The sequence below is a fragment of the Rhipicephalus sanguineus genome, chromosome 7 (assembly GCF_013339695.2).
Source record: "Rhipicephalus sanguineus isolate Rsan-2018 chromosome 7, BIME_Rsan_1.4, whole genome shotgun sequence".
Lineage (NCBI taxonomy): Eukaryota > Metazoa > Arthropoda > Arachnida > Ixodida > Ixodidae > Rhipicephalus > Rhipicephalus sanguineus.
The window spans coordinates 99,873,352-99,901,282 of record NC_051182.1 but is presented as its reverse complement, the minus strand read 5'-3'; the positions used below and the strand labels follow the sequence as shown (position 1 = coordinate 99,901,282).

General features: G+C 49.1%; 1 protein-coding gene and 1 long non-coding RNA gene across 2 annotated transcripts in view; both read right to left on the bottom strand.

Annotated features, from left to right (window-relative positions):
* LOC119399663 (latent-transforming growth factor beta-binding protein 3-like) overlaps positions 1 to 27,931 on the bottom strand; it is a 71,056-nt gene that overhangs the window by 32,072 nt on the left and 11,053 nt on the right. The gene's annotated exons all lie outside the window — the stretch shown is intronic.
* LOC119398871 (uncharacterized) lies at positions 7,112 to 26,224 on the bottom strand. The gene is made up of 4 exons (XR_007416898.1): positions 26,052 to 26,224; positions 23,376 to 23,525; positions 20,362 to 20,511; positions 7,112 to 7,255 (listed from the first exon to the last, which is right to left on the bottom strand). It is a non-coding gene; the product is annotated as an uncharacterized LOC119398871 (long non-coding RNA).

Below are 27,931 nucleotides of genomic sequence, written 5' to 3'. Positions count from 1 at the left end.
TGATATAGATGGTAGCTTCTAGTATTGAATCCTCGGTGGATGTGCGCAGCATTTTTTACGCTGAAGCTTTCAGCGAGCATTACCTTGGGGTGTTTTCAGTACTCGCTGTTTGCCAGCGCGTGTTTTTTCGTGGTTTGAACGATCCAGGAACATGAACGGCGCATTGCTCGCGTGCTTTATCGCGCACCGGCAACATGTTGAGATGTTGAGGCGATGTCACTGCGGCGCACGCTACAGCTGAACTCTTTGAGTACGCCGTTTTAAACTCTCAACGAAAATACATTTCACACAACGTTGCAATGCTTGAATATTGTAGTGTGCGTTAAACAATTGCACAAAAAAACGTTGAAAGCAGTTTTAACACGTCCTATTTTTCAAGTACAAACAGCGAAGCCTGGCCACTGTGTACAAGCCAGCATACACTCGCAAACGCTGCACTCGGGTCACTCTGCGCTAGTACGGTGCGCTCACTCCTGTGTTGTGACGCATTCGTAACACCAACGGCCAGTGCAAGAATGACATCACAGGCAAGTGTTTCTTCGGTTATTGAACGCATCAGATTTTAGGTCACCAAACGCGATAGTATCGCCTTTCGCGATCGTTTGAGAAGGTGGGCCCAAGTGTCGAGAATGGAGAATCAGACGCTCTTAGATATTTCTTTTTCCTATAAACTGTGGTGCGTGGAGTGACCCCTTGCGTCTCCAGCCACACGGGGGTGTCTGATGCAAGGTGTGCCCGGTGTTGTTTGTTTTTTTTTTCTTCCACATCACGAGTGGGTACAGAAAAGTGCCACTTTTCCGTACGAGTCTCAAGGGCAGTTTTCAAAGTGAAAGAAAATTAGTAGCATTGCGTGATAGAAAACACACTCAGGCTCCTCCGAGATTTGCTTACCACCAGCGGTACATGGTGTATATAAATAGCTCGCCGTTATTTCGCCACCGCATACATGGCGTGTGGTTGAGTTGGCGCGCTGGGGAGAGGGGTTGCTGGTTCGAATCCGCGGTCGGGTACTTCAGAACTTTTTCCTTCTGCTTTGTTTTTCTTTGTGCCTTTTTTATATATATACATACATATACATATGCGGGGCATGACAGCGACGGCAAAAATCAGCCGAGAGTGTCCATATAACCGCTCTCGCAATAAAATAACTTCACACCCAATATGGCCGGTAACCTTCTAAACATCCCAAACAGCCTCCGGGAAGAAATTCTACAAGCCTTACATGATGAACACACCGCTGGACAGATCGATTTCGCTCATACAATCCAAGAGCGGTAACAATGCCCCGCATCTCCGCGAAGTTGCGCGCTACGTTGAGTTGTCGTGACTGTCAGCGACGGCAAAGACAATCGCCAAGATCAGCTGGATTCCTGCAGCTAATTTACCCCCCCCCCCCCCGCCAGGACCACACCAGCAGATCTGCACGGACCGGCTTGGCACCTTCCGCACATCAACGTCCAGTAACAAGTGGATTGTAGCGGCGACCGATAACCTCACCCAAAAACGTCGAAGCAAACAAAGGCCCTACCGAACACCGCAACAGTAGAAGTCGCCAGAAATTTTTCTTGAATGAATTGTCCATGGTTACGGCACGCCTGAGGTGCCCATAACATGCAAGCGAACAACAAGCAGATTCATGGTGTAGCTGACTACAAGGCCATCCTACATTATAGGCATACGAAACTGCGTGTCATCTTATAAGAACAGAGCGTTGAGCGAATTGGTAATCCATTGCGACGGGCATTCGCCAAAAAGCCAGGGACAAGAAAAGAAGAAAAAAACACTAGACAGACGCAGACCTTCGCTTGTCTCGTGTTTTTTTTCTTGTCCCTAGCTTTTATGAAAATGCCCTTCGCAATGCGTATCATCCGCAAATAATCGACATCAGAGAACGCCACAACAAGACCATTGCCGACATGTACTTCAACGCAAAGCACAAGACCTGGGAGATCATTCCACCTACGCGGTCTTCTTCTGTAACGCGACAATGCTGGAAACCGCCAAAATGACACAATTAAGGCTCGTCCACGGGAGGGACGCCACGACTACGCTGGGCTGCCTAATGGCACCCACCAAAACAATGGAGACATCGACGCGAACTTTCAGCGCGCAGACAAAGCCTGACGGTTTGCTCGGCTACGCATAAAAGACCGCGAGCACACCGGCGCTCGACGCTATAACAAACGCAGAGATGAAGCAAAATAAAGACTCTGGGCTTGGACACACATTAGCCGCCGCGGACTAACTAAAAACCTTGAACGCCACTTGAATTAAAAAGGTCACCGTTTCACCGCAAGGGTGAAGCAATGAATGTTATAGCAACAAATTGTAGTGTTATACGAAGTGAGGCTGGCAGCAAACCGTTTTGTATCCGATGTCGCGTAACTACAAAACTCTTGTGTAAAAGAATACGGCCGCTCGATGAACAGGTGTTCTGTCCGCATAGCCACTTAGTGTTGAGAGCGCAGCACGTAGAAGGGTATACGAACCGCCCGCTGTGATGGCTGTCGAGATAACGCACGCGCCAGCGATCACGACCGCACCCTTAGATTCAAAGTTCAATGTTGCTGCTCGCGCGACACCGACCCCCCCCCCCCCATTCCCGTGCCTTTTCATGCTCGTTAAATACGGGCGGGGCGTTTCCGGTTTGCTTCGACGGTAGGCTTCCCGAGCGGGGTGATGTTATCGCATGCACCCTCCAAGCGACGGAAATTAGCCGGCTCGTTTGATCTCTGCTTCAGCCGCGTTCATCGCCCCCACTCGCGCGCTTTTACCCGCGGTAGAACATACGATGCGCGGGGGGATCTTATCAATTCGGACTTCATACGGGACATGACGGCGACAGCAACGGCAAAAACCCGTCGAGACGTCGAATTGCCATAGGATAATAATAATATAGGGATTTTACGTCCTATAACCACAATATGATATGAGGACGTCATAGCGGAGGGCTCCGAAAATTTTGACCATCTGGTGTTCCTTAACGTGCACTGACATCGCAATGTGCACGGGCCTTTAGCATTTCGCTGGAGGCGAAATGCGACCGCCGTGGCCGGGATCAAACCTGCGACCTTGGGGTCAGCAGCCGAGCACCGTAACGGCTACACCCCCGCGGCGGACTTTAGCGCCACTTTCTCGGGCCGTACACAAGGTCATACGTCGACTAGGTGAACTCGATCGACTACACTTTAAAAAAAAGTCACAGTTTCGCCGCAAGGCCGAAGCAATGAATGCGATAGCAAGAAACTAATGCTATATGAAGTGAGGCTCGCCAGTGGATACTCTCAGTTTGAACAGCGCCCCTGTTGCAAAGGCGGCCGAAGCAGCGAAGGAAACTAGCGTGCTTCAAGTGTCGAGCTGTGACACTTGATAGTTCGCGCTCATCTTCTGTTTGTTCGTTTAGCGGCGCTCCGTAACATGAGCGCGGACATCACGGTTAAAGCTTGAAACATCCCTCTTGCCCTCAGCACAAGAAAACCGCGCGACCAGACAGCGGAAGGGCAAGGTTCTCCCTGCGCAAGTATAAGAAGAAGCGAGCGAGCGAGCTGACGACTTTTAAATGCGCCCTTCGCGCTCCTAACGCCATCTCGCTGGTAATAAAGAAACGCTTATAAGCGCAGCCGTCTCTGAGTCCGTCCAGCGCTAAAGGATGTGTATATAACGCTCGCCGTTAGCTACGTGGCAGATCTGCGTTTCGTGGCGTAGTGGATAGCGCCGCTCGCTGCGGAGGAAGAGGTCCCTGGTTCGATTCCCCGCTTCGGAAGCATTTTTCTGAATTATTTTTCTTTGGGGCTTTTATATATATATATATATACATACTTATTCATATACGGTGCATGACGGCGGCGACGGCAAAATCCAGACGAGACTGTCCATATAATTGCTATCGCAATAAAATAAAAAAGAGTGTGGGATACTAGTTTCGGTGAGTGCTGGCTTGCCACGTATATGACTGTCTATAAAAGGACACGCTTACTGTCTTTTGGTTTCCACAATTCTCCGACGAGAGTATTATGACCTGGAAAGAGTGGCCACGTGTCTTTTAAAGACGACAGTCTTTCTTGGGATACTTGAATGCAGAAATTTTGATCTGTCTGTCTGTCTTCCCCCTCCCACACCCCACGCTCACTAGACCCCAGTCTTCTACGCTCAGAATGTTACAGACGGGATCATTCCCGTCGAGAGGTCGATTTAGCCACTTTGCTCCAGACATCGACCCACACTGCCCTGAGTGCAATGCAGAGTATTGCTCGCTAGCACACATGCTCTGGCAATGTTCTGCGTTACGAAATGCGCCTTTTAATAAACAAGAGGACTGGGAGGAAGCCCTCAAAAGCGGCGATCCCCAGGAACAACTAAGGGCTGTCCAAAGGGGCCGCGAACGGGCGGAGGACCATGGTCTTCCGGTCCCAACGTGGGCGCGGCCCGCAACTACGAGTTTGTAGTTCCTTTGGACCTTAATAAAGTTTGTTGACTGACTGACTGACTGTCTGTCTGTCTGTCAAACGACTCAGCCACCCAGCCAAAGTTTAAGCACTGCACTGCAAGCAAACATTTTCGATGGAGGCGAAAATGTTTGAGGCCCGTGTACCTAGATTTAGGTGCACGTTAAAGAACCCCAGGTGGTTGAAATTTCCGGAGCCCTCCACTACGGCGTCTCTCATAATCATATCGTGGTTTTGGGACGTTAAACCCCAGATATTATTATTATTATGATTAAAGTTTAAGCACTTGTTATACGCCCAGCCATATTGAACTAGTAGCTGCGTTCATACTTGTGAACATTGTCGATAAAAAAAGCAAATATTACGCATATCTGAGGCGCAACATCAATACCTAAGTATTAGGTAGTCTGATCCTTTACTACAAAATACATGCATACGTAATTCTAAATACCCTAGTGTTTCTTAGGCTGCGCTGAAAATGCGACGCTATGCACGAAAAAGCCCTCTGCCGACGATATGGTGCTGCCATCTGGCAGTGGCCCTGGGAACAGCATCACGGGTGGCCGCGGATGAGACCAGGACTCATGGAGTACGGCCGGCAGAAGACTATTGTCTTTCGACGACATTTGCAGCGAAGCACGCAGATACGCGGCCAATTTTTAGATGCGAAGTATCTTATGGCGGAGCTCAATCCGGTGGTGGTGGTGTGCGGCGTGACCACCCTTACTGCGCATGCGCATACCCTCCCCACTCACCCTCTCCCCTCCGCCTCCCCACTTCCCCTTCCCTCTCCAATTTCACCTCTCCACTTCCCCTCCTCCTCTCCCCTTCCCCCTCTCCACCTTCCCTCTCCCCTACCCCTCTACACTTCCCCTCAACCCTCACCCCTCCCCCTTTCCACTCTTCCTCTGAAACGCGGGCTAGACAGGCCGAAATTCTCTCCTGCGCAACGCCGCGATGAGCTCGAGCGCATGCGCGTCTCCTCCCCTTCTCTCTCCTCTCCTACGCTGCCCCCCTCTCGCCCGCCTGCCCTGTGAGAATTAACGGCCAGTTTAGATGGAAGATACGACGCGCGTAGCGTCCCTCTTCGCCTTCCACGACGCGAGGTCGGTAGCATGCCCAAAGAACGCCAACGGAACGCGATCGTGCAAGTGCTCCGGCTTCGCATCGCCTCATGGTCCCCTTTAGTGGGAAATGGTGTAATTTTTAAACAGAGTCATGTACGTGGCAAATCGGGACTAAGAAAAACATAGCAAAGGGACTTTTCGTTTTATTGGAGTGTACGAAGTTATCCCTGATGGGACTACCGCATCCCAATGGAGCCGTGCACGACCAGAAGGGTCGACCGCCTAAAGGCATATCACGATCGCTAAAGGTCCCTCTCTGTTTGCGTTATATAGTAAAGCTCGTTAATTCGACACTCGTTAATTCGGACAATCGCATCATTCGTATGTGTTCTCTGGTTTCGGCCAGCGTGTGCATTGTTTAATGGCATCAAACTCTCGTTAACTCGGTCATATTCGGCTGCAACCCGGTTCATTCGCACGATCCTCGGACCGCACCGACCGCGAAGCGCCGCAAGCAATAGTGCGACGCAAAGGAACGAAAACGGCGTTCGCGTACAGCCGAAACGGCCATAGGCTTTCAGAATTGCGTGGTCAACACCCACAATCGCGTTATTGGTACGTAATAAGGTATGGCTTCAGATCACGTTCTGGATTATCACACGGGGATCAATTGAGCTGCGGCTTTTGCACTGCTGTTATGTAAGATGATTACTGTATTTTCATATTCACAAAGAAAATGAAAGTGCGTTGATGTGACAGATATTTATTTATTCTTTTCTTGATACTTTTCGATAAGTCGGTTAATTCGGACAGTTTTTCTGGCCCAGTGTAATCTCAAAATAACGAGCTTTTACTAAACAAGTTCTCTGTTTTGTGCGGTTCTTGCTTATTAGCCTATTTATCTTTGTGACTGTAGCTTTATAAGAATCAGGTAGATGCTTCTTGGAGGACAGAGTAATGCCGCGAATGTTTCAACTGTTTGTTTTCTGCATGCTGACAACTGCCGTCACGTAGCCTCATCATTCTTTGTTTGTGGCGCGTATTGATTTAACTAGGATGAACACTATCACGAGCAATCAAGTCGAGATTACTTCAAATGACTGCAGAATGTAGTAGCTACTTACAGGGTGGTATCTCAAATTTTCTATGCCAAATTAAAATTTAGAGGTGCTGATAACTGCGTGAATTTTGCTTCTCAACCACCGCCGTGTACGTTGTTTGCGGCCGCCGCAGCCGTGTCACACAGAGTTCTTTTAATGGGCACAAGTCAGGCTAATAACGATTTTTTCCCCGAACATTTTAGTCTCCTGTCAAACGAGCTGCCACTACTGTGCGTGAAGGTAAAGGTGAATGAATGAATGAATGAATAGGCTGAAACCAGGGCAAAACACTTTCCATCGATGTAAGCGGATGCGTTGCCCAGATGTGGCTCTTGCTAGTTAAAGGTCGTCTTACATGCTCCTGACACTGTTCCCTTCTTTTATCGTTTCACTATACAGTAATGATGTACACACTGTGCCAAAATGTAGGACTCTTTGCCCAGTGATAACCCTAACCATTTCCAATAGATCATGAAATTTCCTCGGAACTCACCTTACGGGGCTGACATGCTCACAGTCTTTCGCATCATGGACGCATTGGTCTGAATCACGCAGGTAGAACTCCCCATCGATGCAATCACAGTCGTTGCCGAAGAGGTTACACTTGCTTACTCCAACTGGACACTTGCACTTGGCGCATTTACTGGCAAGTACACGTGAAAATTAACGTTTTATTTTATTTCAATATTTGATTACAGAAAAATACACTGTATACAAGCGACGGCAGAGCTGTGCAAGAAGCGACACTGGGCTCTCATGCAAACACAGATTGTACAAAAAGAGAAAAGTATGGAAACATTACTTTCGCGTATTCACCAATGCGCACGCACCCACGTTTATGAAACATATCCTCAAATCGACTTTGTAATAATGTCCATCGATGTAGGCTTTTGTAAGACGTTTAGCGAGGCTTCAATTTGAGCTAGTTGGTACGGCATTGTTATGTAGACGCGCTGAGCGAAATGTACAAACGTCTAACTGAATGAGTGAACAGGACGAGTTTGCGCATCATTCGTCCTGTCCACTTATTCTGTTAGTCGTTTGTACATTTCGCTCAGCGCATCTACATTACTATTTTGTAAGACCCTCGCTGAGCTAGCTTTCATTTCGTCGTTTCGGCACTGTCGCTATTCACATTTTGCCGTGGAAATAGAAAAGTGCTCTATCCTCGCACGTCCATTCTAGCAGGCGCATACTTCACTAATTCTCAAAGTCTGTGGAAACTCTGGCAGGGCATGAGATGCCAAGATCGAGAGTGTGGAAATGAGAGCAATGCGGGTTCGGTTTGGGATAAATTTGATCAATTTTTGTTTCGATTGCAGCAGGTTAAAGTCGCCAGCGAATGCGATACACCCAAACGCGGAAGTGGACCTCAGCAAAATTTTGGCGTCGCAGGCAGTAATTAGCTGCTCGGGCAGTTCGTTTAGCGGCGCCGTCAGACGTAACACTCCTATCTGTGGAGTAAGGGCTGCGTCAAGGTGCATTTCTCTGCCAGCTGCGCTTTTCAGTGTTTGAATTCGCGAAGCGGCGAGGATACCGGGCCTGATGTAGCTTAAACGATCGGTAGCACGCCAACGTAGCGGATTACCCGCCACGGTTGCCTAGCGGCTACATTGCTCGATTACTGACCCGAAGGTCGCGGGATCGAATCCCGGCCGCGGAGGCCGCATTTTCTAAGGAGGCGAAAATGCTGGAGGCCCGTGCACTTAGATATGGGTGCGCGTGAAATAACCCCAGGTGGTCTAAATTTCCGGAGCCTTCCGCTACGGCTTCCCTAATAATAATTATTAACGTAACCTGACTGCTGACCTTCGTGTCAGCAATCGGGCTCTATAACCACAAGACCACCTCGGCAAGCAATCCGCTAGGATGGCGTGCTACCGACCGTTTATGCCACATCAGGCGCGGCATCCTGGCCGCCTAGCGCATTCAAATATTGAAAGGCGCAGTTGGCTGACAAGTGCACCTTTGCGCAGCCGTTACGCCACCGATGGGAGTGTTACGTGTGACGCCGTCGCTAAACGAACTGCCCGAGTACGGAATCACTGCCGGAGACGCCAAAAGTTTGCTGAGGTCCACTTCGGCGTTTGGGTGCGTCGCATTCACTGGCGACCTTAATCTGCTGCAATCGGAACGAAAATTGAGCAAATTGATCCCAAACCGAACCCGCATTCCTCAAATTTACGTTACGTTAAACCCCAACAATTATTATTAACGTAACGGAGGCCATGGTAGGCGCTAGCTGTAGTCTGAAATGACCATCTTTTACCCTGCTCTGTTTGAGTTATATAGGAGGAGAGGTTGAGAAAAGCAAAACAAAAAAATTAGTACAGCTTCACTGCCTTCAGGTCGCAAAGACTCATGAAGCAGCGGATCTGGTGGCTTTTGCTCAGATATGCGTTCTGTTTTTCTAAGCACTATTTTAGCTTTGGTATAGCGATGACCATGTGATACCACTAATTCATCCGTTGGTTCCTGCTGTAGCGACGCTTTCTCGGCGACGGAAGTTTTCCAGGACTCGCAAGCCAGGGTGAGGTTCTCTTCGGTGCGGGGTGGCCAAGCGATTTTCCTCTCGATGAGACGTCTCGTAGCGTAGTCGTGACGCTACCTCCCTATATCGAAACTCGTGGTCTTCGGCTCTTGACTGTCGCTTAGCCTCGGCTTCCTTTTCTCGGAACCTGAGATCAGTACGTCTTCGTTGGGCCCGTGCTTGAGGAGCTCCCGGCCGTTTATTTAGACGCACCGCTTTTAGATGCGAAGCATCTTTTGCTCGGGGGTATGTCTTGCAGTGGGCTAGTCCGCGCTCACACTACGCAAGCGCAGGTGGCGAGCCGGCCAAGCGGGTTTCCTCTCGTTTGCTGCCCGCAGGAGAGTCGGCGAGGGGTGCCGGAGGGCGGAGCGGTGTGCTTCCAGGGGGAGTGGGGGGACGTCTGAGGCGCGGCTGTTTGTCTCGCTCTCCTGCTGGGGGGTGCGAACGGGTTTTAAAGACTATAGTCTTTCTTGTGGAACTTAAACGCAGAAATTTTGGTTTGTCTGTCCAGCGCCTCCTCTATTTTTCTGGGCCTGGGAGAAGGAGCGGAGCGCAATGGGAACCGACCGTCGGCGTTAGTGCGGCTTTTAGCCGCCGGGCGCCGCCACCGTAGTAGACCCGCCGTCGCGTCGTCGCTCGCAGAAACGAATGCCGTGGCTGCATTCGAAGCTGCTATACGGTTCAGTTTTCGACTGTATTCGCTTTGTTTAAACTATAATGAAATCTTGTAAACTGGAATCATTAAGCTCTTGTCGTTCTGGGCAACCAGCCCATTTCGAAGGCATGTGTCTTTCGCGGCTATTTGATCGAAACGCTCGCGCGTCGTCTGCTAGCCCGATACCAGAGAGCGCATGCCAGTGATGCGCGGAAAATTGTTTTGTGACCGTTACGTTCGCTTGGCTGAGAGTCGGTTTTTGACTGTCTGAAAGTCGACTTTCGAAAGCAGCATTTGCCAAGAGCTAATACTGAAAGCTTGGGCGCTTAAAGTTCACCGATGCGTGCTACCCTCTGCTGGTGTAGCACACTATACGCAAGCCCGGAGTTCATGCGCTAAATAGCATGAAATGTCACTAGAGTGCTTCCAGGAATATACGTGATCGCCCGTTCCCTTCGTAAAGCTATTGGGAATTACATTTGTTGCCACCGGGAGAAAGCAACAGCTGCTGGCGCCAGAAAAAGAGGAACTATATGCCAAGTGATTCCACCATTTCTGAGCTTAAACCAGTTAAATCGTGGTGGTACGAAAAAGAAACAAAAAATTGGCCGCGTATCTGCGTGCTTCGCTGCAAATGTCGCCTAAAGACAATAGAAGAGGCGCTGCGTGAGATATGGACGCCATCTGGCAATACGTCGGGAACATGAGTGCTGTAGCAAAACTGCTAGCCGGCCTAGTTGGAACGAATTCATTGTAGTACTTGCGCGAGAACAAACGGGGACGAAGAAAGGAGACACACGGACAAGTGTCCGTGTGTCCCTTTCACGGTCCGTGTGTCTCCTTTCTTCGTCCCCGTTTGTTCTCGCGCAAGTACTACAATGAATGAGTGCTGTGTTGCGGACTGGTAGTCCCGGCGTAGCAGCAGGCGAAGACCGGCGGTGACCAACACGACCGGCGGGGACGCCAGCCAGCCCGAACACGCGGTTTGGCGCGAAGCGCTGAAGCAGAAGAAACGTCTGCACTCAACGAGTACTCTCCACACACTCTTTTATTTACACGTCGCCTGGCTAAAACAGGAATGCCAAAGCGGCACCCCATGGCATTCGTACAGTGCAATACAGAACCGAAACACAACAATGAGCTCGTGCAGATGGCACGGAGGAAGTCAAGTTTAACGCGCAGCCGCATTTTCAGCGCAGCTTAAGAAACTAGGGTCTTTAGAAATACGTATGTATGCATTTTCTATTAAAGGAACACAGGACCTAATACTTACCTAGTGATGTTGTGCCTCAGATATGCGTAACGTTTGCTTTTTGATCGACAATGTGCAAAGTATGAACCTAGTGAGTCGTTCAAGATGCCTGGCCCTTAGGCAACTGGTTCAACTAGGGGAGTGAAACTTCCTATACCATCCATGGAACGCGATATTCGCTCGCAGCGCCAGACGAACACCTGGTGTTTGGGGGCGGTGCTAAAACATGGCGGCGCGTTGCAGACACGCACTGGGGGACGCCATCTTGATGAGGACTGAGGATCCGAGTGGCAGGGGGAGCGATTTAGCGCCAAATTCAATTGGGATGCACCAGCAAGCCAAATTGAGCGAGTGGAAGGCATTGAGATAGCGAGCGCGCGACCATCTTCCTGTTGCGCAACCCGCCACATGATCAAAACGATAATCGTTGCGTTCTGATCGATGAAGGTTTGCCCATCCACCTATTTTTGCACCACATATTCTAAGTAAGGCTGTGTTTTTGTTTACGTGTACACATAAATTAGACAAAAATAAAAAGAATAGCTTGTTTAAATCTTTTATTGCCTAAGCGTACCGTTGATACAGTCAAAACACAACACAAAAACAAAAGCATACAATCAGAATGTAATAAATAAATCATGCACGTGTATGCTCAATTAAATTACACAGCTACTGCTGCAACCGTATCCTGATATGCCGTGCAAGCGTAGAAAAACAAAACGAGCAGCATGTAGATCGTTCCTTTCGTGCGCCGCGGACCCGAAAGAATTTTATGCCGGTGCGGCGTGAAGAATTTTGACACCGCTCAGCACAGCACGATTTGTGATAACGGCGCGAATAAATTCATGCGTCTGTTTCACTGAAGCTTGCAAGCGTTTTGCCACTTTCGCTGAAACAAACTTTACAGTAGTAAAAGCGGCCTTTGGGACACCGCAAGCCGCAGCATACAGAGTGCGTGACAAGAAACGCCCCTTTTTCGCCGTGAGACATAAGACGGTGCAGTTCCCATTTTCCACTCCGGGTGGCGCTTGTATTTTCGCAATCCCGAACTGCAACCTTTATGTACACTTGCGTATTAAAAACACCGGAATTAATAAGTAAACTGGTAATAAATATAAAATGGAACAAGAACGGTCATTTATGCTCGTAGGTATAGTACAGCCCCCAAACATTAGGATCGCTGCGGTCTAGGGACAGAAAAACCGCGAAGTTTCATCCCCCTGGCTCAGCCCTTTGTAATGGGTTGGAAGCTTTAAACGGCCTACCAGTTATGTAATTTGCATTGGATGACGCCCGGTCGCTATTTCCCTCTCCCGTCATGCTATATAGCATACGATGACGTGGGAGAGAGCGGGGGGGGGGGCAAAGAACTTTACTGAGACCCCGAGGAAATGGATCATGCGCTTATGGGCTTCCTTGGCAAGCAATACAAGTGCTCTTGCGAGGAACCCACTACGCTATAAATCATTGTAATTTTACTGAGACCCTGAGAAAATGGATCATGCGCCTATTAGCTTCCTTGGCAACCAATACAAGTGCACTTGCGAGGAGCCCACTACGTTCTAAATTATTGTAATTTTACTGAGACCCCGAGGAAGTGAATCATGCGCTTATGGGCTTCCTTGGCAACCAATACAAGTGCACTTGCGAGGTACCCACTGCGCTATAAATCATTGTAATTTTTGAGAAGTGGGGCAGCAGGCACTGTGCCATTTTAGGGGCGAAGCTCCTTAAGGCGGCACCCGTTCGTCCCTCGTAGTCGTAGTCGTAGTGCGTAACCAGTCTTACGCTTTGACCTCCAAGGTGGTGCCGGTGGGAGATTTTTCCTGTGCGTTGTTGAACAATAAAAAATTCGCAGCGTGCGCGTTAACTAAAAGCCGAATTCTTCTGCCTCTCATTCCCCATTAGCAGCCATTGGCATGTTCCAGTAGGAAACGTTAGTAGAAGTAGAAGTGTAAGTGTTAGCTAAAAGCCGACTTCTTCTGTCTCTCATTCCCATTAGCAGCCATTGTTTACCTCCAAGGTAGTGCCTGGTGAGATTTCTCCTGTGCGTGATTAAACAATAAAAATTTTGTTCAAAACGCCGTTGATTGATGAAATAAACCAACGAAAGACGCCGGATGTTTTGTAAAAGCAAAACGAAAGAACGCCAGATGTTTCTAAAGCAAAACGAAAAGACGCCAGCTGCTTAACGAAAGACGCCAGATGTTTTCTAAAGCAATGGTTTTCTAAACAATGAAAATTCACAGCGTACATGTAAAATTAAAGTGAGCTGCAAGTCGTCATAACTCATCGAACCTTTAGTATAAACGCGCCCGATCTCACGTCGGTGATGATGTACTGGGGGAATTCACGGAAGATTCACGGTTTACCGATGAACCTCCGCAGCTTCGCCCACTCATCATCATTCACTCCGTGGATATGCTGTGATTTTTTCGTCATTCTACGGAGAGCTGTGGTACCTGCTAAACGCATGTAAGGCATTATGTGCACGTTGTTGATGCTGTGCCTGATGACGACAAAAAATTATGGCAGAGCCCTTTGTAATAGGTTGGAAGCATTCAACAACCTACTCGTTGCGTAATTCGCATTGTGTGACGCCTGGTTACAGAATTCGCGTTGTGCGACGTTTGGTGCTTATTTTACTCTTCTACCACGCTATATTGCATATGCTAATGTGGTTTTTCCCCGACATGAAGCCTGTATGGGACCTTTTTGCAAAGGAGTTTCAAGCACCGGCATGGCTCAGAGGTTGAATACTGGGCGCCCACGCAGAGGGCCCAGGTTCGAACCTCGTTCCATCCTGAATTTTTTTCTTATTTCGTTTTTTTTCTTATTTCGAGCGATAATGGTTACGGACACCGGCGGCGACGGCGGCGGCGGACAACTACGGCGCCAGAAACGGCCGGTGAAAGGATCTCATAACAGCTTTTGCTGTAAAACAGCTACATATGCCACGCGCTTCCTGCAATACTAGCCGATGTGTGTGAAGAGACGCTGGCGTTCAAGTATAAAGTCGTAGTGGCGATCTCTCAGCTTGAGCCAATGGGAAAGGCGTGAAAAATGGCGCGGCTTGTTGTCAGTTGCTTGAGCTCGTCTTTCTATTTGTCGACGGATTGTTGTAGCCTCAGTATCTGGCTCCTCAGGTATCTTTCTCTCCTCTTCAATTTGCGCTTTTCAGTAGTGAGCAAAGTATAGAGGCCGAATGGCTGTCGACCTCGGCGCTTTTGTCGCATGGGGTAGCCTGCTAAGCCTTGTGCACTCATTTATTGTGACACTGTACATAATGATTATCGGTTGTTTCGCCGGTAGCGCATGTGATGTCCATGGGCTCCGATTCTTCAGCTTCGGGACCTAATGTAGCGCTGCATGCACATGGCGGCGATCGTGAGGCAGCGTTGCTACTGGTACTACATGCATTCGTTCACTGTTCGGACGCAACACGGTCACGTTTAGGGATACTTGCCATGCTTGGTTCAGTTGTTACCTTGGGCTGAAAACGTGAAGGGTGGTCTGCAAAGAGTGACGTACTGCAATCTTCGTAAGCCGCCACTTCTTACATTCTATGAAATCTTCGCGTCGTAAATGACGGCTGCATGTCCTAGTGTAGTTTTAAGATGTATTAGGAGACTAATTATCCCGCCTAATTACTGCAAGTCACCTCTACCGAACGCCAGCGGCAGCTGGAATTTCATGGAGCGACAGCCGAACAGTGTGTTAAGGTGAAAGCCTTATAGATGCCTCATCAAACGCGAAAATTGACCGTCGGCGGCGTCAGCACGAGTGATGCAAGAATAATAACGTAATTACGTCATCACATGACGTCACAGATAATAAAATCTTGTGACATCATCGTGAAGTCACATAACGACGTCGTCATATTATATCTTCGCTTGGACAAAATGAGCCGATCACGGAGCCAGTGCATGCCTCGCTGATGTGCCGAAACCTTGCACTGCCTCCATTCCTTGAGGCTGTAAGAAAACCACGTTAGGCGCAGAAATATCTCGGAGGGAGGCAGGGAATGTTCCATACATTGACTGGAAGAAAAATAAGATGGCTTTCGCCTTTCAGTCGTCTTAGATGAATGCATAAGGGACCCTGTGAGATTTTTTTCTTTATTGATAAAGGGAAATAAAAAAGAGACAATCGTGATTTCTTTCAGTTCCATTTGCAGAGTGGAACACAACAGTATGACATACTAAGGTATTGGCACGGTTGCAATAGCCTGAAGAAGAAAATAAAACGCGAATACTATCAAACTCGAGTGCAAGTATCGAACCGGCAACACGGCCTGACTGCCTGCGGAATACGTACAGCGGGGATGGAAGGACACGCGAACATGCGGCATCTGCATTCTTCGCTGTTTCGCCTTTATTTTCAAGTGTTTATAGCCTGGAAGATTGATGAAAAGACGACGTCATCCATGACACAATCAAAGACCATCTAGCGTCTTTTTATTGCTACCACGGTTAGAGCGTGATGAAAACAGCACGCCGCTATGTTCGCGTTTCTTTACATTCCCCTGTACCTGTGGAAGCCTGCAAGAAATGCAATTAATCGCGGATGGAAACATGAATTTGTGAGCTTCGTGATACGCGCGGCCGTTCACAGCCAGCTTCCCGTAGTCTAGTTGCACAGCGCCACCCCGCGGCAGCGGCGAGAGTTCGCCCAGGTAATGAAGAATAGAAAAGGCGCTGGTCAGTCTGTCACCCGATTCAGCCAGCCGGCCAAAGTTGAACTACTTGCCGAAGGGCCAGCCATCTTGTACTGCTGACTAGGTTCATACTTGTGCACATTGTCGATCAAAAAGCAAACATTACGCATATCTCAGGCGCAACATCACTAGGTAAGTATTAGGTGGTGTGTTCCTTTAATACAAAATACATAGATACGTAATTCTAAAGACCTTAGTTTCTTAAGCTTCGCTGACAATGCGGCTGCGCTGAAAACGCGATATGCACGCCGACGAACGCCCTCTACCACGGGGAAAGGAAAGAACCTCCTCCGTGCACTCTGGACAACATGGCCTCCGAGATGGCGGGCGCGAAACCCGCCGCGCGCCTGCCATCTCGGAGGCGACGTGCACAAACCTATGTTTCCCGACGTATTGCCAGATGGCGCCTATATCTCGCGCAGGACTTATCTATCGTCTTTCGGCGACATTTCGGCGACAAGCATGGAGATACGCGGCCAATTTCTGTCCTGCTGTGTACAGCATTCCTCCCGGTTGCTGCTGCTTGCCGGCTCAAGAAGCGGGTTTTGAGGAGAGGGTTTCTGGCTCTCTGGGTGCCTTTGCGACGAGGCCGAGGTCGGTAGCATGCCCAACGAACGCCAACGTGCAAGTGCTCCGGCTTCGCATCGCCTCATGGTCCCCTTTAGCGGGAGATGGTGTAATTTTATTGCGATAGCAATTATATGGACAGTCTCGGCTGGATTTTGCCGTCGCTATCGCCGCCGTCATGCACCGTATATATATATATAAGTATATATATATATATATATATATATATATATATATATATATATATATATATATATATATATATATATATATATAAAAGCCCCAAAGAAAGATAATTCAGAAAAATGCTTCCGAAGCACGGAATCGAACCAGGGATCTCTTGCTCCGCAGCGAGTGGCGCTATCCACTACGCCACGAAACGCAGATCCTCCACGTAGCTAACGGCGAGCGTTATATACACACCCTTTACTGCTGGACGGACTCAGAGACGGCAGGCGATAATAAGCGTTTCTTCATTACCAGCGAGATGGCGCTAGGAGCGCGACGGGCGCATTTAAAAGTCGTTGGAGAGCTCGCTCGCTTCTTCTTACATTTTAGCAGGGAGAACCTTGCCCTTCCGCTGTCTGCTCGCGCGGTTTTCTCGTGGTGAGGGGAAGAGGAATGTTTCAAGCTTTCACCGTGATTTCCGCGCTCATGTTACGGAGCGTACGAAAGTCACTCGAGCTGAAGGGACGCCGCTAAACAAACAAACACAAGATGAGCGTGAACTATCAAGTGTCACAGCTCGACACTTGAAGCACGCTAGTTTCCTTCGCTGCTTCGGCAGCCTTTGAACAGGAGCGCTGTTGAAACTGAGAGTATCCATTGGCGAGTCTCACTTCGTATAGCATTAATTTCTTGCTATCGCATTCATTGCTTCGCCCTTGCGGCGAAACTGTGACTTTTTTTTTCTTTTAGAGAAGGTTGCGTCTTCATCCTCTCCACCGACAGTGCACGCTTTTATACTGCTCTGTAGACGCCTGCCCATGTCTCCCCGGAAAGTTCCGCGCCGTCGCTACACCACCGTCTGCCTCTCCTTGGCTCATCTCCCTACCCCCTACTCGCTCGGCGCGCGCTCTCCATTCCTCATCATCGCCGCTCTCAGAACACCTCTGCCTTTCGCGCGCTTCTCCTTGACTGTCCTCCTGCTCATTGGCTCCGCCCAAAAGACCTGCTCCTGTGCTCCTCGCCTCTTTCCAGTCCTTCGCACGCCTCGCTTGGCTATACTGCGCTTTCTCTCTCCCCTCACTCTCCTAGCTATTGCCTGGCCACGCTAAGCTATGCCTCCTCTCTCTCTTTGTTTAGTCCTCACCCAACTGCGCCTACTTTTTGCGTACGAAAGGAACGATTCAACGTCAGCACTCAGCAGATCCGCTGTTAAAAACGCCGTTATCTTCAGCCCTAGTTGGGAGCAGTGCTCTGCGTTTCAAGATGCAGCAGTCACCAGCTTCACTCGACATCCGTCACTTTTCCTTTTTCCAATCCTTTGTGCGGGGCAGAACATATAGCAGGAGCCAGTGACACTTCGTTCGCCATTTTTCACCTTCTCTTGTTCCAGTTCTCTGCTCGTATCGGAAATTTTGCCGACACGAGCGGTGCTCTCGACTCACCATCTCTCACTCTCCTCTGCTTCAATCTCTCGCGCGTGGCAGAAGGCACTGTACAGCAGTCAAGAGCAGTACCATGCGCTCGCCGCCCGTCAGCCTCCCCTGTTCCAATAAGCCCGTTGCGGAAGCAGTGCTCCCTGTGCAAGCACAACACTGTGCAAGTGGTAGTTCGCGGTGGAAGCTAAAGGAGGCGCGAGCAGCGTCCTGCGCTCATCCTCGACTCAATCTTCAGTGTGGCGTCTCCCATATGCTAATTCGTTCGGGATGTTAGCTCCCATAAAATACCACGAACTAGTGCAAAAGCGAATGCCAATTGTTCGCTCGTAGAGAAACTCATAGCATGCGTGTACGGCGCCCTGCTCCCCCTAGCTCTCACCGCCCGTGCCTTTCTCTCGGTTTCGAAGGACGCAGTTCGCTGTGGCAACCGACGTCCCATTCAATGGGCGTATAAGAGCTGCCCTGTAAAGACTTTTCGCTCAGGTCCGCCGAAAAATTCCGCCATTCAGACTCACTCAAAAATTCTATCTTCCTCGAGGAGTCATTCGGACTCAGACTCACCAAAAGTTTCTTCAACCGGAATCACTCGCACTAAAACTCAATAACGTATTACTAAGCCGGACTCACTCAGACTCACGGCTTGAACTGAGTGAGTGAGCCGACTCATGAGTCCGTTAGCGTGAAATTAGCCTTTTCGAACAATAGTGTCAATGCTCTTTAACGCCAATACTTTTCATAATCGGGGATCTGCGATGAGCTTTTTACCTTGTACTTTCAAATACGAGTTATCAGTGATTTCTATCCAGTGAGGGCATTTTTACGAAATACGTGACTCACATGAGGCAGTTTTATCAGGAACTTCCCATAAAAAAGTTTGGGGGGGGGGCGAGGCATGGCACCCCCTCCCCCCCAACTGAGGTTTCTGAGCGATAAATATTGAGGTGGCGTATGACCCTTAAGAAAGGACTGATCTGCCGTATGACCCTTAGTACGTTGAGATATCTGTGAAGAGACGTGAGTGTAAAGCCCGAACCACACGTACGCTGGCCGAGCGCGCGCTGTACGTTGGCTGTACGCGCTCCGGAGGCCGCGCATGCGCAGACGAAGCAAGCGCGGCAAAACGCGCGCGGTACGCGAGTGTTCGCGGCGACTGATATCGACCTTGAAACGGCGCGCGTTCGGAAGCGCTTGGAGCCCTGCAAATACACAACTGTGGCATGGCTGTTACCAGCACCGGCTTTACCGACGGATGATGATACACATCATGTGAAAAATTTTAGTTCTTATTTACTGTTGCATCCATCTAACAATAAAAAAGGTAACAGAAGGAGGTTTTGTAAGTATTCTGATGAACTATCAGTAATTTTGTACGAAACGATGTCTTGCACGTGTGAGGAAGCGCGCGCTTCGCGTGCGCCTTCGCGCGTAGTGTGTGGGTGGAAACCGCCATAACTCGCCGGAGACGCCCGGGCTGCGCGCGCTGACGCGCGCCCCGTGCGCGTTTGGGAGCGTACGTGCGGTTCGGGCTTAAACGTAAGCGGATTTAAGGTTGATAGCAATGATGAAGATACGTACACAGGACCATAGGTCGACAATAAAGAGTGGAGCTCACTCAGACTCACTCAAGAAATATATTTTCCTCGGAGGGCTCACTCGGACTGAGACTCACCAAAATTTTGCTCAACCGGACTCACTCGGACTCGAACTCACTAAACGTACAGGACTCACTCGGACTCAAACTCACCAACATATACTCACCCGGACTCACTCAGACTCACACTCACAGCCCGATCTGAGTCTGAGTCAGTCCAGTGAGTCGACTCGTGAGTTTGCCGACGTATGTTCTCGCTAGACGAAAACATTGCTGTCAGTGTCATTTTGCCATCTGACCTGCCTTCGGCCTTACTCACGAGTTTTTGACCTGTGCAGTATAAGGTATGAGTAATGAACACACAAACACAGCCGCGCTTAAGCCACTAGTGACCTTGCGGTCGTTTTGCCCGACATTATGTTAAGCGTCCTCAACTGTATTTGTTCTTCCACCTGATTGCGTTGGCGAGTCTACACTCTTTAGCAATTTGGACGCGTTTCTTATTAGTTTACGCACGCCCCTCACTTCCCCCTTTAGCCACTTGGCAGCTAGGGTTACGGGGAGTAAATAAATAAATAAACAAATAAATAAAGAAATAGGTAAATCAACAGCCTGAAACCTGGGCAAAGCACTTTCCATGGATGTAGGCGGATGCGTTACCCAGATGTGGCTCTTGCTAGTTAAAGGTCGTCTTACATTCTCTTGACACTGTTCACTTCTTGTATTGTCTCACTATACAGTAATGATGTACCACCGTACCAGAATGTAGGACTCTTTCCCCGATCACCACCTAACGCATTGAAAAAAGAACGTGAAATTTCCTCGGAACTCACCTTATGGGGTTGACAAACTTGCAGTCGTCCGCATTACGGACGCATTGGTCTGAATCAGGCAGGTAGTACTCCCCATCGATGCAGTCACACTTGTTGCCAAAGACTCGACAATTGCTTGCTCCATTTGGACACCGGCACTTGGCGCATTCACTTGCAAGTACACGTTAAAATTGACGTTTTAATCTTATTTCAATATTTGAGTACAGAAAAATACACGTTGTACAAGCGAGAGCAGAGCTGTGCTAGAAGCGACACTGGGGTCTCATGTAAACAGGGATCATACAAAAAGAGAAAAGCATGGAAGCATTACCTTGGGGTATTCACCAATGCGCACGCACCCACGTTTATGAAACATATCCTCAAATCGACTTTGTAATAATGTCCATCGATGTAGGCTTTTGTAAGACGTTTGGCGAGGCTTCAATTTGAGCTAGTTGGTACGGCATTGTAATGTAGACGCGCTGAGCGAAATGTACAAACGTCTAACTGAATGAGTGAACAGGACGAGTTTGCGCATCATTCGTCCTGTCCACTTATTCTGTTAGTCGTTTGTACATTTCGCTCAGCGCATCTACATTACAATTTTGTAAGACCCTCGCTGAGCTAGCTTTCATTTCGTCGTTTCGGCACTGTCGCTATTCACATTTTGCCGTGGAAATAGAAAAGTGCTCTGTCCTCGCACGTCCATTCTAGCAGGCGCATACTTCACTAATTCTCAAGTCTGTGGAAACTCTGGCAGGGCATGAGATGCCAAGATCGAGAGTGTGGAAATGAGAGCAATGCGGGTTCGGTTTGGGATAAATTTGATCAATTTTCGTTCCGATTGCAGCAGGTTGAAGTCGCCAGCGAATGCGACAAACCCATACGCGGAAGTTTACCTCAGCAAAATTTTGGTGTCGCCGGCAGTGATTAGCTGCTCGGGCAGTTCGTTTAGCGGCGCCGTCAGAAGTAACATTCCCATCGGTGGCGTAACGGCTGAGCCAATAACAATAACAATGAAGCAAAATACAAGCTAGTCAACAGACTAGGTTTATTTGTAGCCGCGACAGACTAACCTAAAAAACTTTTAACGCTGCTTTAATAATTGTATCTAGGGTTTTCCGTCCCCGAATCACGATATGGTTGTGACGGACGCCGTAGTGGAGGGTTCGGGAAATTTTGACCATCAGGTGTTCTTTAACGTGCACTGACATGCCACAGTACACGGGCCTCTGGCATTCCGCCTCCATCGAATTGCGACCGCCACGGCAGGGATCGAACCTGCGACCTTCGGGTCAGCAGCCCGGCACCGTGACCGCTACACCACCGCGGTGGACTTTAACGCCACTTTCTCATGCCGTACACAAGGTCATACGTCGGCTTGGTGAACGCGATCGACTACAGTTTAACAAAAAAAGAAAGGGTGTGTGTTACTAGTTTATATGCGTGCTGGCTTGCCATGTGTATGACTGTCTCTAAAAAGACACGCTAACTCTATTTGGGTCCCACGATTTTCCGTCGAGAGTATTATGCCCTGGAAAGAGTGGTCACGTGTCTTTTCAAAGAGAGTCGTGCACGTGGGAAATCAGGACTAACAAAAACATAGTAAAATGACTTCTTTTTCTTCTTAGAGTGTATGAAGGTGATCCCAGATGGGGCTACCGCATCCCAACGGCGCTGCGCACGACCAAGAGTGGTGCACTTCGTCCGCCTACAGGTGCACCACGATCGCTAAAGGTAGATCTCTGTTTACATTATACAGTAAAAGCTCGTTAATTCGAAAAGCCGAATAATTCAGACGTGTTCTCTGGTTCCGGCCAGCGTATGCATTGTTTAATGACATCATACTCTCGTTAGTTCGGCCATATTCGGCCGCGACCCAGTTCTTTCCGACGATCCTCGGAGCGCGCCCATCGCGAAGCGCCGCGAAACTTCGACGCAAAGGAACGAAAACGGCGTTTGCGGACAGCCGAAATGGCCACGGTATTTCAGAAAGGCGTGGTCGCCACCCACAATCGCATTATTAGTACGTAATAAGATATGTGTTCAGAGCACGTTGAGGATTAAGACACAGTAGTCAATTGAGCCGCGTTCGCAGTGTGAACGAAGTCGGAAATGGCAAAAACTGCGGCTTTTGCACTGCTGTTATGCAAAATAATTACTGGATTTACATATTCATCAAGAAAATGAAAGTGCGTTGATGTAATAAATATTAATTATTGTTTTCTTGATACTTTTCAATAATTCGGTTAATTCGGACAGTGTGTCCTGTCCCGTGCAATTTAAATTTACGAGCTTTTATTAAAAAAGTTCTCTATTGTGCCGTCGTGCTCATTGGCGCATTTATCTTTGTGAATAGGTTTATAAGAACCAGGTCGACGCTTCTATGAAGAGGGAGTAATGCCGCGAATGTTTCAACTGTTTGTTTTCTGCATGCTGACAACTGCCGTCACACAGCCTCGTCATTTTTTGTTCGTGGCGCGTACTGATTTATCTAGAATGACCACTGTCACGAGCAATCATGTCGAGATTACTTCAGATGACTGCAGAATGTAGTAGCACTTTCGAGGTGGTATCTCAAATTTTCTATACCAAATTGAAATTTAGAGGTGGTGATAACAGAGGGAATTTCGTTTCGAAACGACCGCCCTGTACGTTATTTGCTCCCGCCGCAGCTGTGTCACACAGTGTTCTTTTAGTGGGAGCAAGTCATCCTAATAAACGATGTTTTTCCCGAACCTTTTAGTGTCCTCCTGTCAAACGAGCTGCCACTACTCTGCGTGAATGTAAACATGAATGAATGAATGAATAGGCTGAAACCAGGGCAACAAACTTTCCATCGATGTAAGCGGATGCCTTGCCCCGATGTGGCTCTTGCTAGTTAAAGGTCGTCTTACATGCTCCTGACACTGTACCCCTCTTGTATTGTTTCAGTATACTGTAATGATGTACACACTGTGCCAAAATGTAGGACTCCTTGCCCAGTGATCACCCTACCCGTTTCCAATAGAGCATGAAATTTCGTCGAAACTCACCTTACAGGGTTCACAAGCTCACAGTCCTCCGCATCATGGACACATTGGTCTGAATCACGCAGGTAGTACTCCCCATTGATGCAATCACACTTGTTGCCAAGGAGGTGACAATTGCTTGCTCCCTTTGGACACCGGCATTTGGCGCAATCACTTGCAAGTACACGTGAAAATTAACGTTTAATTTTATTTCAATATTTGATTACAGAAAAAATGCACTGTATACAAGCGACAGCAGAGCTCTGCAAGAAGCGACACTGGGGTCTAATGGAAACACATATCGTACAAAAAACGAAAAGAATGGAAACATAAACCTTGGGGTATTCACCAATGCACAAGCACCCACGTTTATGAAACATATCCCCAAATCGGCTTTGTAATGATGTCCATTGATGTAAGCTTTTGTAAGACGTTTAGTAAGGCTTCAATTTGGGCTAGTTGGTACGGCAGTGTAATGTAGATGCGCTGAGCGAAATGTACAAACGAGTAACTGAATAAGTGGACAGGACGAGATTGCGCATCACTCGTCCTGTCCACTTATATTCCGTTACTCGTTTGTACATTTCGCTCAGCGCATCTACATTACAATTTTTGTGAGACCCTCGCTGAGCTAGCTTTCATTTCGTCGTTTCGGCACTGTTGCTATTCACATTTTGCGGTGGAAATAGAAAAGTCACAGTTTCGCCGCAAGGGCGAAGCAATGAATGCGATAGCAAGGAACTAATAGTCTCAGTTGGAACAGCGCTTCTGTTGCAAAGGCGGCCGAAGCAGCGAAGGAAACTAGCGTGCTTCAAGTGTCGAGCTGTGACACTTGATAGTTCGCGCTCATCTTCTGTTTGTTCGTTTGGCGGCGTCCCTGAGCTCGAGTGACATTCGTACGCGCCGTAACATGAGCGCGGACATCACGGTGAAAGCGTGAAACATTCCTCTACCCCTCGCCACGAGAAAACCGCGCGAGCAGACAGCGGAAGGGCAAGCTTCTCCCATGCGCAAATATAAGAAGAAGCGAGCGAGCTCGCCGACGACTTTTAAATGCGCCCGTCGGGATCCTAGCGCCACCTCGCTGGTAATGAAGAAACGCTTATTATCGCCTGCTGTCTCCGAGGCCGTCCAGCGCTAAATGGTGCGTATATAACGCTCGCCGTTAGCTACGTGGAGGATCTGCGTTTCGTGGCGTAGTGGATAGCGCCGCTCGCTGCGGATCAAGAGGTCCCTGGTTCGATTCCGCGCTTCGGCAGCATTTTTCTGGGTTATTTTTCTTTGGGGCCTTTATATATATATACATACTTATACATATAGGGTGCATGACGGCGGCGACGGCGACGGCGACGGCAAAATCCAGCCGAGACTGTCCATATAATTGCTATCGCAATAAAAGTGCTCTGTCCTCGCACGTACACTCTAGCAGGCGCACACTTCACTAATTTGCAAAGTCTGTGGAATCTCTGGCAGGGCATGAGATGCCAAGATCGAGAGTGTGGAAATGAGAGCAATGCGGGTTCGGTTTGGGATAAATTTGCTCAATTTTCGTTTCTATTGCAGCAGGTTAAAGTCACCAGCGAATGCGATACACCCAAACGCGGAAGTGGACCTCAGCAAAATTTTGGCGTCGCAGGCATTGATTAGCTGCTCGGGCAGTTCGTTTAGCGGCGCCGTCACACGTCACACTCTCATCGGTGGTGTAACGGCTGCGCCAAGGTGCATTTGTCAGCCAACTGCGCCTTTCCGTATTTCAATGTGCGAAGCGGCGAGGATGCCGCGCCTGTTGTAGCTTAAACGATCGGTAGCACGCCAACGTAGCGGATTACCCGCCACGGTGGTCTAGTGGTTCAGTGCTGGATTACTGACCCGAAGGTCGCTGGATCGAATCCCCACCGCGGAGGCCGCATTTTCGAGGGAGGCGGAAATGCTGGAGTCCCGTGCACTGAGATTTAGGTGCACGTTAAGTAAGCCCCGGCGGTCGAAATTTCCGGAGCCTTCCGATACAGCTTCCCTGACAATAATTATTAACGTAACCTGATTGCTCACCTTCCGGTCAGCAGTCGAGCACTATAACCACTAGACCACCTTGGCGAGTAATTCTCTAGGTTGGCGTGCTACCGACCGTTTATGCCACATCAGGCGCGGCATCCTGGCCGCCTAGCGCATTCAAATATTGAAAGGCGCAGTTGGCTGACAAGTGCACCTTTGCGCAGCCGTTACGCCACCGATGGGAGTGTTACGTGTGACGCCGTCGCTAAACGAACTGCCCGAGTACGGAATCACTGCCGCCGACGCCAAAAGTTTGCTGAGGTCCACTTCGGCATTTGGGTGCGTCGCATTCACTGGCGACCTTAATCTGCTGCAATCGGAACGAAAATTGAGCAAATATATCCCAAAATGAACCCGCATTGCTCAAATTTACGTTACGTTAAACCCCAACAATTATTATTAACGTAACGGAGGCCATGGTAGGCGCTAGCTGTAATCTGCAATGACCATCTTTTCCCCTCCTCTGTTTGAGTTATACAGGAGGAGAGGTTGAGAAAAGCAAAAAAATAAAAAAAAAGTTAGTACAGCTTCACTGACTTCAGGTCGCAAAGACTCATGAAGCAGCGGATCTGTTGGCTTTTGCTCAGAATTACGTTCTGTTTTTCTTCGCACTATTTTAGCTGTGCTATAGCGATGACCATGTGATACCACTAATTCATCCTTTGGCTCCGGCTGTAGCGACGCTTTCTCGGCGACGGAAGTTTTCCAGGACTCGCAAGCCAGGGTCAGGTTCTCTTCGGTGCTGGACGGCGAAGCTATATTCGTCCCGATGAGACTTGTCGTAGCGTAGTCATGACGCTACCTATCTACATCGAAACTTTTGGTCTTCGGGCTCTTCACTGTCGCTTAGCCTCGGCTTCTTTTTCTCGCAACTTGAGATCAGTACGTCTTCGCTGGGCCCGTGCTCGAGGAGCTTCCGGCCGTTTATCCAGCCGCACCGCGTCTTCTTTTAGAGACTGTTGCGTCTTCATCCTCTCCACCGACAGTGCACACTTTTATACTGCTCCGTAGACGCCCCCGCCATGTCTCCCCGGAAGGTTCCGCGCCGCCGCTTCGCCACCGTCTGCCTCTCCTTGGCTCATCTCCCTACCCCCCTTGTCGCTCGGCGCGCGCTCTCCATCCCTTATCATCGCCGAACACCTTTGCTTTTCGCGCGCTTCTCCTTGACTGTCCTCCTGCTCCTTGACTCCGCCCAAAAGACCTGCTCCTGTGCTCCTCGCTCTCTTTACAGTCCTTCACTCACCTCGCTTGGCTATACTGCGCTTTCTCTCACCCCTCACTCTCCTAGATATTGCCTCGCCATGCTAAGCCCTGCCTCCTCTCTCTCTTTGTGTAGTCCTCACCCAACTGCGCCTACTTTCTGCGTACGAACGGAACGGTTCAACGTCGACTTGCAGTAGCTCCGCTGTTCAAAAAGCCATTGATGCAGGTCTAGTTGGGAGCACGGCTCTTCGCTGGAGTCACAGCAGTCACCAGCTGCACTCTGCACTCGCCATCTCTCACCCTTCTTTTTTCCAATTCTTCGTGCGGGGCAGAGCTTATAGCAGGAGCCAGTGACAGTGCATTCGCCATTTTTCACCTTTTCTTGTTCGAATTCTTCGCTCGTATCGGAAATATAGCAGACGCGAGCGCCACTCTCGACTCGCCATCTCTCACTCTCCTCTGCTTCAATCTCCCGCGCGTGGCAGAAGGCACAGCAGTCGAGAGCAGCACCCCGCGCTCGCCGCCTGTCAGTCTCCCCTGTTCTAGACGTAAGCACGTTGCGGGAGCCAAAGCTGCTCCTTGCTCGCCGTCTCCCACACAACACTATGCAAAGAGGTAGTTCATGCTGAAAGCTTTGGGAGGTGCGAGCAGCCTCCTGCCCTTATCCTCATCTCAATCTTCAGTGTGGCGTCTCCCATATGTTCAATCGTTCGGGATGTTAGCTGCCATAAAATACCATGAAGTAGTGCAAAACGAACGCCAATTCTTCGCTCGTACGGTAACTCATAGCATGCGTGAACGGCGCCCTGCTCCCCCTAGCATTCATCGCCTGTGCCTTTCTCTCGGTTTCAAAGGACGTAGTTCGCTATGTTGCAACCGACGTCCGATTCGGTGGGCTTATAAGAGCTGCGTTGTAAGGACTTCTCGCTTGACGAAAACATTGTTGTCCGTGTCATTTTGTGATCTGACCTGCCTTCGGCCTTGCTCATGAGTTTTTGTCCTATGCAGTATAAGGTATGAGTAATGAACACGCAAACGCAGCTGCGCTTGAGCCAGTGGTGACCTTCCGGTCGAGTTGGCCGACATTATGTTAAGCACCCTCAACTGTATTCGTTCTTCCACATGATCAGGTTGGCGAGTCTACACTCTATAGCACTTAAAACGCGTTCTTTATTAGTTTACGCATGCACCCCACTTCCCTCTTCAACCACTTGGCGGCTAGGGTTACGGGGAGTGAGTGAGTGAGTGAGTGAGTATGTGAGTGAAGTAAGTAAGTAATTAAGTAAGTAAGTAAGTAAGTGAGTAAGTGAGTGAGTGAGTGAGTG